We start from the raw sequence: 11,529 nt of genomic DNA on the forward strand, positions 1-11,529 counted from the left end.
GTAATGTTACCAGAATTGAAACTGGAATATTTTTCTATTTCAAATCTGTATTTCAAATTTCTTAAAAAATATTTCTAACAGTGGCCTTGTCTCTTGTAACTTACTCTTATAAATATAAAACTTTGCAAACAAAATGATAAAATCCAAAACCACATCTACCTTAACATTGTTCATACACCCAAACAAAATAAATTCTTCTGTAAAAAGAACATTTGCGCGGTAAATACCACTTCTGTTTAACAAATCTTCCAAATCAGTCCAAAATTTCCGACTAAGCGGGCAGTACCAAAATATATGGGAAATTGTTTCATTTTAAATTTTACAAAAGGCACAAAGGGGACTGTCAAGAATCTTTTGAACAAATAACCGGCTCGCAACACCAAGAATGCGGTGAAGCAATCTGGTCTGGAACCATCGTAACTGTGTGTCTTTAGTTGTTTTAAAACACTTATCAAAAATCTGTTTCCAGTTCAGGTTGTAAAAATACATATTCCATCTGTTCATGCCTGCAGGGTTATCATCAAAGTTTGATTTCAAAAAGACTTCTTTAATTGCCTGTTTGCCTCTACAAATAATCTGCCAGGGTTTATAATCCCTAATCTGAAAACCATTCAACGAATCAATTTTTACTTTTCTCTGATATTTTCGTATGGACTTAATCACTCCCTCATAGAATAAAAAATTTGAACAAAAGGAAAATTTAACCTAAATTCTTCAAAGGTAAAAAATTTTCCATTTAAATGTAGCAACTGATGGACAAACACTACATCATTTTCAATCCATTCCTTTATTTACTATTGTACCGTGGTCTCGTATAATGTTCAAATTGTAATGTATACATTCGGAAACAAAATCATTCACATTAATTACCTCGCTTAAGGAACAGCATTTCTTATAATGTTTCAAAACATCCTTCCAAAAACTGTTTCCACATCGTTTCATTAACACATTTACATACTCGGCACCCACTTTAAATATGTCTTTCATTCCAGGTATCATATCAAAAATAAGCTTTTTTACATCAAATTCAAACATCTTTAATCTGCGAATCCAATTTATCTTGACAAAAGTGTAAATGTCAATCATATTCAGACCACCATTGCAATAGGGTCTGCAAACGACATTACGCCGAATTTTTGCAGATTTACCATTCCACAGGAAGGAATAAAAGGCTGCATTCACTTCTCGTAAAAAGTCTTCGGGTGGGTCTGGCAATACAGTTAATAAATAAACCAATTTTGAAAGGACCAAAGTTTTCAAAATTATAATTCTACCGAATGGTGTTAACTGTCTTCTGCTCCAATCGTTTAAAATTCTTTTAATCTCTTTTAATTTTCCTTCATAATTAATTTCCAGAATGTTGCCGGTGTTTGTCGAAAATTTGACTCCCAATAATTTAAAAATCCCAGGGTCCCAACAGAAGTTCATATCCCTCATATATCTTTCTTGTGAATTTCGCTTTCTTCCAATCCAGACAATTTGAGTTTTTTCATTGTTTATCTTTAATCCGGAAAATTTAGAAAATTTCTGTAAAGTTTTAACACATTCAACAAACGATTCCTTACTGCCATCCAAATAAAGAGTTGTATCGTCCGCAAATTGAGACAATAACACTTCCTCGTTATTCAATTTCAATCCTTTTATCACAGAGTTTCGTCGCGATATAACCTTCGTGGTTGAAAACGACGTTAAACACCAAATAAAGAAAGAAAGATCACAGAGTTATTACGTAACATTAATGATAGTATCTCGGAACATATTAAATACAAATATGGTGAGAGACTATCGCCTTGTCGGACGCCTCTTCTTATATTAAACCAACCAGAATATTGGCCATTTACTGTAACACATGTCTGTATATCTTGATAAAAAAAACCTCGTATCCACTGTTTTACATCGTTTCCAAAATTGAAAAAATTCAATGCCTTTTGTAAAAAGGGCCAGGACACACTGTCGAACGCCTTTTCAAAATCAATTGCAAGCAGCAAACCTGGTATATTTTCTCTTTCAGTAAACACCAACACATCATACAGCAAACGTATATTATCCCCGATAAATCTTCCTTTCATAAAACCTGTTTGATGTTCACTAATAATCTTAGGTAACATTATTTTCAATCTATTCGCAATACAGGATGAACAAATTTTATAGGATATGTTAAGCAGGGATATTGGCCGCCAGTTCTTAATAAATTGTTTTGGCTTGTCTTGTTTCGGAATGCATGTAATAATGCCATGTTTCTGTGTAACGGACAATTCTCCACATTGAAATCCAGCATTTGCAGAACGTAGCAGAAATAATCCAAAATCCTGGAAGAAATATTTGTAAAATTCTGTTGTAAACCCGTCAGGTCCTGGGCTTGTTCCGTTTCTCATTTTCCGTAATGCTGAGCACATTTCAGTATAGGTAAGATTCCCCTCAATATTATCTCTGTCTTCATTTGTCAAAACGGGATGTGTTTTTTCCATAAATAGTTCCTGTTAATCAACATCTTCTGTTGGTTGCAGATTATACAAACCTTCGTAAAACTGTTTCACGTTTTGCAAAATCTGTCTGTGTTCAAATATTAATTCACCAGTGTCACCATTTTGCAAAACACTCATGGCCTTATTCTGATAATGGCGGTTTTCCATATTACAAAAGTACTTACTCACCTTTTCTCCTTCTGCCACCTAGCTTTTGATCTTATCAACATACCATCAATCTTTTTCTTCCTCAAATTTTCCAACTGGGTATTTAACATTTCAATCAGTAATAAGGAATCATTAGTCACATTACTTTCTAATAACTGTAATTTCATCATTAATTCTTTTTCAATATTTACTTCTCTTTTTACATTTAGTCAAGTTTTGACTAAATGTTTTAACATAGAGGGGAATCAAGACGAGGGTCGTGGTGTATGTGCGTGTGTGTGTGTGTGTGTGTCTGTCTGTGTGTGTGTGTAGAGCGATTCAGACTAAACTACTGGACCGATCTTTATGAAATTTGACATGAGAGTTCCTGGGAATGATATCCCCGGACGTTTTTTTCTTTTTTTCGATAAATGTCTTTGATGACGTCATATCCGGCTTTTTGTAAAAGTTGAGGCGGCACAGTCACACCCTCATTTTTCCATCAAATTGATTGAAACTTTGGCCAAGCAATCTTCGACGAAGGCCGGACTTTGGTATTGCATTTCAGTTTGGTGGCTAAAAAATTAATTGATGACTTTGGTCATTAAAAATCTGAAAATTGTAAAAAAAATATTTTTTTTATAAAACGATCCAAATTTACGTTTATCTTATTCTTCATCATTTTTTAATTCCAAAAACATATAAATTTGTTATATTTGGATTAAAAACAAGCTCTTAAAATTAAAAATATAAAAATTATGATCAAAATTAAATTTCCGAAATCGTTTTAAAAACTATTACATCTTATTCCTTGTCGGTTCCTGATTCCAAAAACATATAGATATGATATGTTTGGTTAAAAACACGCTCAGAAAGTTAAAACGAAGAGAGGTACAGTAAAGCGTGCTATGAAGCACAGCGCAACCGCTACCGCGCCAAACAGGCTCGTCACTTTCACTGCCTTTTGCACTAGCGGCAGACTACGTTCAGTTTCTTTCTGTGAGTTCCACAGCTTGACAAAATGTAGTAATTTCGCCTTACGCGACTTGTTTTCTTTTCGGAGGCATTGTCTTTCCCCTAATTTTCATTAATAAGGTTTCAAAAAATAACTGATCGCTTATTCTAAATTGTATTTCATCATTGGGTATTAAATGTATACCATCCATATCTGCCGTGTATTGGCAGAAGGCAGTAAGTCCAAATTTGGTAAAAATGAGATTTTCATATCACAATGCAGAGGGGTAAAAGGCGCATCTTGTGTCAAAATGTCTAAGATATGCGATCAATATTTATTGACTTTTTGAAGAAGTAAGTCCACTAAAAAAATGTAATCGAAGGATAAAAATCGGCAAATGGAAGCAAGTCCAGGGACTTTTGGTTTTCAGGTTTGCACTGGACTTACTTCCTTGCAAGCCTCAAAACGAGTTTGCATGGTTTAGCGCTCTATGTCCATTAACCAATCGCGTTCACCCTTTTGTAATCCTGACTGCGGTTAACCAATCAGAACTAAGCTTATTGTATCATTATTTCCCTGGCCTTTGTCGGGGAAAATGGCGATGAGAGCTGCTGCCGACGTGTTCAACTATCCGAAGCAACAGTAAGTTGGTTTGTTTGTTTCATTCTTGTTGTTGGCAGTTTTGCGTTCCGGTCTGAAATGACTCTCTCTCTCAATAGGTGTGTGGGAATTTACAACGACAACACTGATTTTCTGACTGATTTGGGTATTCCAATGTGCACTTGCATTACGGAGCTAGAAAGTAAAATGCCATAGTTCAAATGCCCATTTATTATAGTTTTGTTGTTGTACGCTACTTCTACCGTGACTTCTTAACTATTCACTTCTGCTATTTTCATCATGATATTTATGGATGCATATAGCATGTTTCTAATACAAAGAGATAGTTGTTTTGATCTAGAATGAGTGACTTGTGGTCTTGAGCACTGACAGCGTGTTAGATCTGGAACGGCAGTATGACATTATACTGGAGGATTGTTATCCGGTCTCTTTGTGCTTCCAACCATCGGAATAAGTATTATGTCCTATTGTATTTGACAGAAATGTGATTCGAAGTGGGACAGGCAGCGACGACAGCTGCAGCACACATGCAGTCTGAGGGATACTCGCCACCACTGCCCCTTTATGTTCAAGGGCCCAAAACAAGGTATGTTTCACTGACACAGCCAAAAATAGCGTGCAACATTTTTTCATTCCTTTCTTTTCTCGGGCTGAAGAGGTATATTTTAAAACGAGCAACATCTTTACATCATTTTCGTTCCAGTAGTATTAGTATCATCATCAGCAGCAGTAATCGTTTGTCATTATAGTAGCCCGGAGGGGGGGGGGAGGTGATGTGCGCGGGAGAGGAAAAGAATGATGTGAAGGAGGGTGGGGAGGAGATTTGTCAATAAAATGTCTCACTTTTGCTGCCTTTTTCATTTGACAGATGTGTAAGCGTTGCTGGCAGGTTGCAACTGCGAGATACAACCACCTCGGCTTGCAGGAGAAGAGGCCACAATGGACCTTGCCCAGATGAAAATGCCAGCAACATACGACGGTTATGGGCCAAAGAAGAGGAAGAGGAGTAATACTGACAACTTTCAGTTTGACAATAACAGATGCTGAGCGCAGAGATGCAGAACGTGGGGACGAGGAGGGGGAGGAGGTGGGGGGATTGTATGTTGTTTGTTAGTTATCCAAACAGGCTCATGGAAAAAAATCTACATCCAGTTAATCGCTGTAGTTGATAATTGTCATCAGTCGGATGGCAGAATGTCAGTGAATAGTTTTAGAAGGGATGTAGACTGTAACTGGGGTAGATGGGGTGATAAATGAATATACTACATCATAGTTTGCAGGTTTGTGGCCGGTTTTGCTAGTTGAACACTCAACTACAATGTTTGTGGACAGTGTGTGAATTACTATGTAATTCTACAAGCAAATGTAGCGCGCATGGTGTACAACTACAAATGGTTATATAGTTCATCACACAGTTTTCAAGACTAATTAAACACATTTTGTTCAAAAGTGGAACACTTCAGCTGAAAGTCAACACTGCACGATAATGTTGTTAACTCTGGTATAATGGCGGTTTGTCAAACCATTTCTTTTTGTCATGCTGTTGCTTTAATTTTGTGTCCTTTGGAAATCAAGACTGCACGATTATCTATTGTTAATTCTGGTATAATGGCGGCTTGTCAACCCAGTTCTTTTTGTCATGCTGTTGCTTTAATTTTGTGTACTTTGGAAATCAAGACTGCACGATGACCTATTCTTAATTCTGGTATAATGGCGGCTTGACACACTAGTTATTTTTGTCATGCTGTTGCTTTAATTTTGTGTCCTTTGGAAATCGTTAGTCAAACTCAATAAATAAAACGTCTTATTGTCAGATCCTGGATTCTAATTCTTATTAGCAAACGAAAGCGAGAAAGAGAGTGAGAAGGAAAGAAAATAGTGGAATTACGGGAGCTAAAGGGGTACCACTAATTGCAACAAAAATGAAATCAGCACAGACTGGTAGATAAAGTGTCCTTTAGTACCCAGTTCAAAATCTAAGCCCTGAGGTAATGGAATAAGTGAGTTATCGGATCAGAAAAGTCATGCAATCACACGGAACAGGCAGATTTGACTGGTTTGGCCTGCCGTCGCAAAGCCGGAAGTTTATGCGCGCCATGCACTCAAAGTCTAGTCGAACGTGCTTCGCGTGGCCACATGCAAAAAGGTGAGTAATCGATAATCTTTACGTTTTTATTCGTCCTTTAACATTTTTACCACTTCATTTTCTCGGCTGCATGTGTAGAATGCTAGCGCTAGTTCTTTATTTATGCCATACGAATGCATTGGAAAGAAAAAAGCCTGATATGCAGACGACCTAGCTTCGCTAAAAGTTCGTCTGCTTCCAGACAGCACAACATGAGTCTAAAACTTGTTTTACCGTTTCAAACGTGCAGATAATCTTTGCAGTTGATATGCTCAGCATCACAAATACAATTATGAAGTTAGATTAGAAAAAAAAAGTATATTATACTCAAAGACCGTGCGAATTGTTGATCGTGCTTCCAGTATGTATGGTAGGCGAATGCTGTCAAAAATAACCTTCCTGTTGCACTGTTCGGTGATGTTTTATTTATGTTTTTATGTTATTGTCGCCATTGCTGACACTTTAGGCACTTCTCTGATGGAATGCTATCTCGATAGCCTTTATTTGATGCGTAAATCATTAATGTTATCATTTTTTTTCTACAGTCACCTGCTTTCTGAGCGAAAACCTTGCTCTACACCAGTGACCACTGCGAATGAGACAAGAATGAGGTAGGTTTGACATATCAGCAATTTCTATTAAAGGCTAAAAAAAAAAGTTTTCATAAAAAAGGCTTAATAAAACAAATCCCGTATATATTATATTTTCAATAAATCATGTTTCATTGGAACCCCCTTTCTTAAGACCAACAAAATAATCTGAGAAAACCAGGTCTTAAAATGGAGGGTCTTAATAAGGGTGTTTCACTGTATTCAGGATATTATATAATAAAATATGCTGTACTACTTAAAGACAAAATTAATTAGCGTCTGGACAATTATACACACAGTGTCAATCCAACTGCTTTATTTAAGTTTATGTTATGAATGTATTTTTTTCCAGATCATGGAGCAGTTGTGTATCCTGTGTGGAGGCAGCCTTTATTCAGTGGAGCAGATCGTCATTCCGCAACAGAAGGGAAGAGACACCATACACAGAGTCAGTACCCAGCGTGGTGATTGAATTGTTGTTGCAGAGGGGTAGGCTGTGCATGTATGTTGTCGCAGTTCATATACGAACAAGCACAACATAGCAGCCTACCTTCGTGGGAAAAAAGATGAAGATACTGCTGCAAATTTGAACCAAGGACTGCGGTCAAAGAATCAGCCCTTTGATTTCAGGAAATGTTGTTTATTTTGTGGCATGCATGCAGAACTTGTTTCAAAACGAGGTCCAACAGTACTTCCTGTTCGCACTTTAGATTTTCAGAAGACCGTCTATAGAATCTGTGCTGAAAGAGCAGACGAATGGCCTGAAAAGGTAAAAGGCAAGATAGAATTCGTCTCGGACCTTCCAGCAGCTGATGCTTTGTACCACCAATCATGCAGCACCAATTTTAGAACAAAAAGGAAACTTCCAAAGTGCTTTGCATCAGACACTGACAACAAAAGACCAAAACAAGGAAGACCAGTCGATGAAAAAAGAGCAGAAGCGTGCAGAAAAGTTGTCAATTATCTGCAAAAAAAAGATACAAAGTCACCATCATCGACCTCATCAGAAAAAGGAAAGAGTTTACATGTGGTGACTGTTATAGTCACTCAAAGATGAAAGAAGAATTAAAGAAACATTTTGGTAATGAAATTATCATCACAGAAATGGATGGGAAAGCAAACGTGGTAACATTTCAGAGGACTACATGGTCTATTCTTCATTCCTTTTATTCGACACCTGAGACAACCGACGAAGAAACTCAAAAAGACAACATCATCAGAGCTGCTGCTGAACTTATCAAAAGTGACATTAAGAAGATAAACACCAGCAGAAAAGAATACCCAAGTCCAGACAGCACTTTCTCAATTACAGCAAACCTTGATTTTGTGCCAAAATCCTTGCAAACTTTCCTCGGAGAGATCTTCAGTGGAAAGGACACTAATGTGAAGGTTGCTTCAATCGGCCAAGCAATTATGCAAGCAGCTCGCCCAAGAATTTTAATTGCTCCACTGCAGATTGGTCTTGGAGTTCAGATGCACCACTGTTTTGGTTCTGTACTCCCTTGGATTCAGCTCCTCTTACAGAGAAGTAAAGACGGACGAAATGAGTGCGGCTGCCACCCAGGAGATAATCGTGCCAGCCACAGATGAACATTTCATGCAGTACATGGCAGACAATGTCGATCATAACACTGGAACAATTGATGGCCTGAATACCTTCCATGGAATGGGCATGATTGCTTCCATAACCCCGTTCATCAAAAATAGGTCGTCCATCGCTCTGAAAACAGAGGTTAGGCTGGAGGAGGTCATGAAGAAAGCCCGTGTCAAAATCAGTTTCTACGATGAGAGATGTGAAGGCCTGGCAAGTCTCACCTATGAGAAGTTAAGGACAGTCCTAGTTGAAGACCCTACCAAAGAAGTTGAAGTCCTATGGAAGTCAGCATGGCTGCTCAGTCCTCAGAGACCGTTCTGGTCAGGAGTAATGCAGGCCGTCCACAATGGTGACTTTCCAGGTCAGTCATCTATTGTCTTCTTGTCGATGATTGATCTCAAACCCAGTGACAAAACTTGTATCTATTCAACGCTGTTGTTTCTTTCTGCTGAAGCTAGGTGATACAACAAAACCCCTGTAGTCACCTTTTGATCAGCCCCTGTGGTGGAAGGCCCTCAGCATCATATCAGCAGAAGCAGCTTTCAGTGAGCTACGTTCTGTAGTTCTTCGGCTTGGTCCCTTCCACATGGAGATGAGTTTTCTCGCTTGTATAGGACATCTCATGGCGGAAACTGGCCTGTACGATGCACTATGCACTGTGTATGCCCCAAATGCTGCCAAAGCACATCGGACCTACCAGCAGCACCAGCAGCTCTTCTGAAAGTGATTCGGTGTGCATGCAAGACTGACTGTGACACAAGAAGATGCAGCTGTCGTAAACACGGACTCGTTTATTCGCCTGGGTGTGGAGAGTGTCGTGGTGCCAGTTGCTCCAATTCCCCGTCCAACTTTACTGAATAAGGCGAGGCATATTGAGAAGCAGAGGTGAGAGAATATAAAAGAGTGTGCGTGTGCTTGAAAGCACATGCGTGTGTATTTTTCTCTCTGTGTGTGTGTGTGTGTGTGTGTGTGTGTATGTTTGTGTGTGTGTGAGTGTGTGTGTGTGTGTGTGTGTGTGTATGTGTATGTGTGTGTTTATGCGAAAAAGCACTCGGATTCTATTTTCAACGCGTTTTGTGTCAACTACTGCCGTCATAGATATTAAATAGCTGCATTTCTGAGTCCTCTGAGCCGAGATCTTTCTAACGAGATGCAACATGATAGGCTTATCTTGGAGAACAAAACAGTGTCTTCTTCCACTAATGTATGACGTCACTAATATGCAAATTTCTCGATTGTGCGGATAGTTTGAAACTTAGATTTTGCACTGGGCACTAACCAGACTGTCTAGAGGACATTCCCGCAAAAAAAAATTTCTTGCAAAAACTGGTGGGTTGAAGCATGATTTTTGGCACGGTAACCGCACTAAAAGGTGTGTGTGTGTGTGTGTGTGTGTGTTACAGACAAGCAGCAAGATAAAAAGCGTGTGTGTGTGTGTGTAAACGTTTTCTTAGATTTTTATTTTAATGTTAAAAGACTTGCGTTCAAGTCAATATTTGTCTTGTGAATATCAAAAGAGAGTATCAAGATCTGACTTGTATTAAAAATAATGATCTTTTTATACGATATCAATGACACAAGAACGGATTAACAATAAAGTTAATCATGAGTGAGCGACTACAGAATGATCAGCAAAACGAGGAACCAAGACAAAGACTAACTTGAGCATGTGTTGAAATTTAAGAAAACGGGAACATTTGTCTCAGTTAATCACAAAAGAAAATACAAATTGTTTACCAAGGAAGTTGTGTGTGCATTCAGAAATTCACGAAATCACTGGACGTAAAGTAACATTTGAAAAAACGTTCCAAAAGCAGTGTTGCGTGTATTTTCTTTTACTTTCAATTTTCGGAGATAATAAATTAGCAGAAAGCAGTAAGTCCACTTGCTGCTCTATGCCCTTTTCTCAGCCAGATATATCGACCAGGATATAATATGGCAGAAAGCAGTAAGTCCAATGCTGCTTTTTGCCATTTTTTTAAAAATAAGATTTAAGTCGGGATATAATTTGGCAGAAAGCAGTATGTCCTCTTACTGCCTTTTACCATTATTTTTGAGTGAATGAGTTTAGGGAGTTAATTCGGCAAAAGGCAGTAAGTCCACAAAAATCATTATTTCTAATTGATGAATCAAAAGAGGGTTTTAATATTCATAGCAGAAACGCACAATAATGCCCTACATGTTATCAGCAAACAAAAAAATCATTTAAAGCTTTTCATTCCAAAACAGTGATGCAAACAGAAAATGTCGATTTTCTCGAAACTATGTTTCATGGACTTGCTTCCTTCTGCCTTTACACGGCAGATATCATACACTGGCAGTGCTTAAAACTTCTTCACATCAATAATTAATTTCTTTAACATATTCACTATCAAACATCAGCGAGTTATTAAATTTCCAAAAAGGTCTGTCTCTTTTTATATCTTCTGTCTTTAACGTAAGTGTTACTGGCGAGTGGTCAGATCTATAACCACACTCAATGTCACAACCATTTACCTCCATCAACAAATTACTTGACATCAGGAAATAATCCAATCTCCCTTGTTTAAGGAAATTAAATTTCCTCCATGTATAACGGCGTCTATCGGGGTAAAACCGTCGCGATATAACCTTGAATGGTTGAAAACGACGTTAAACACCAAATAAAGAAAGAAAGATCGGGGTAAAGATCCCTCCAGACGTCTATCAAATCATAAAGATCCATCATATCTCTTATCTTTTTTCTTGACTGAGGCCGATTTACATTCTTTCTTTCTTTATTTGATGTTTAACGTCGTTTTCAACCATTCAAGGTTATATCGCGACGGGGAAAGGGGGGAGATGGGACCGATTTACATTACATACATAATTCCTCATATCCACTTTCATATCTAACACAACATTTCAATCACCACCAATAATAACATAATCATTTCCAATCTGTCTAATCATTGCGCTTACATTTTCAAAAAATGAGGCTTTATCTCCACTGCTAGGTCCATATACAGGGTGGGCCATAAAAAGTGTCCACATTTAATTTGTTAATATTTTTC

At 37.9% G+C, this 11,529-nt stretch overlaps 1 long non-coding RNA gene across 1 annotated transcript; it reads left to right on the forward strand.

Moving 5' to 3' along the window:
- Window positions 1–3,890: 3,890 nt before the first annotated feature.
- On the forward strand, window positions 3,891–6,001 carry LOC138975825 (uncharacterized). Its single transcript, XR_011458769.1, has 3 exons — window positions 3,891–4,209; window positions 4,669–4,774; window positions 5,057–6,001. It is a non-coding gene; the product is annotated as an uncharacterized lncRNA (long non-coding RNA).
- The last annotated feature ends 5,528 nt before the right edge of the window (window positions 6,002–11,529 follow it).

Source organism: Littorina saxatilis, linkage group LG9 (assembly GCF_037325665.1).
Source record: "Littorina saxatilis isolate snail1 linkage group LG9, US_GU_Lsax_2.0, whole genome shotgun sequence".
In the NCBI taxonomy this organism is placed as follows: domain Eukaryota; kingdom Metazoa; phylum Mollusca; class Gastropoda; order Littorinimorpha; family Littorinidae; genus Littorina; species Littorina saxatilis.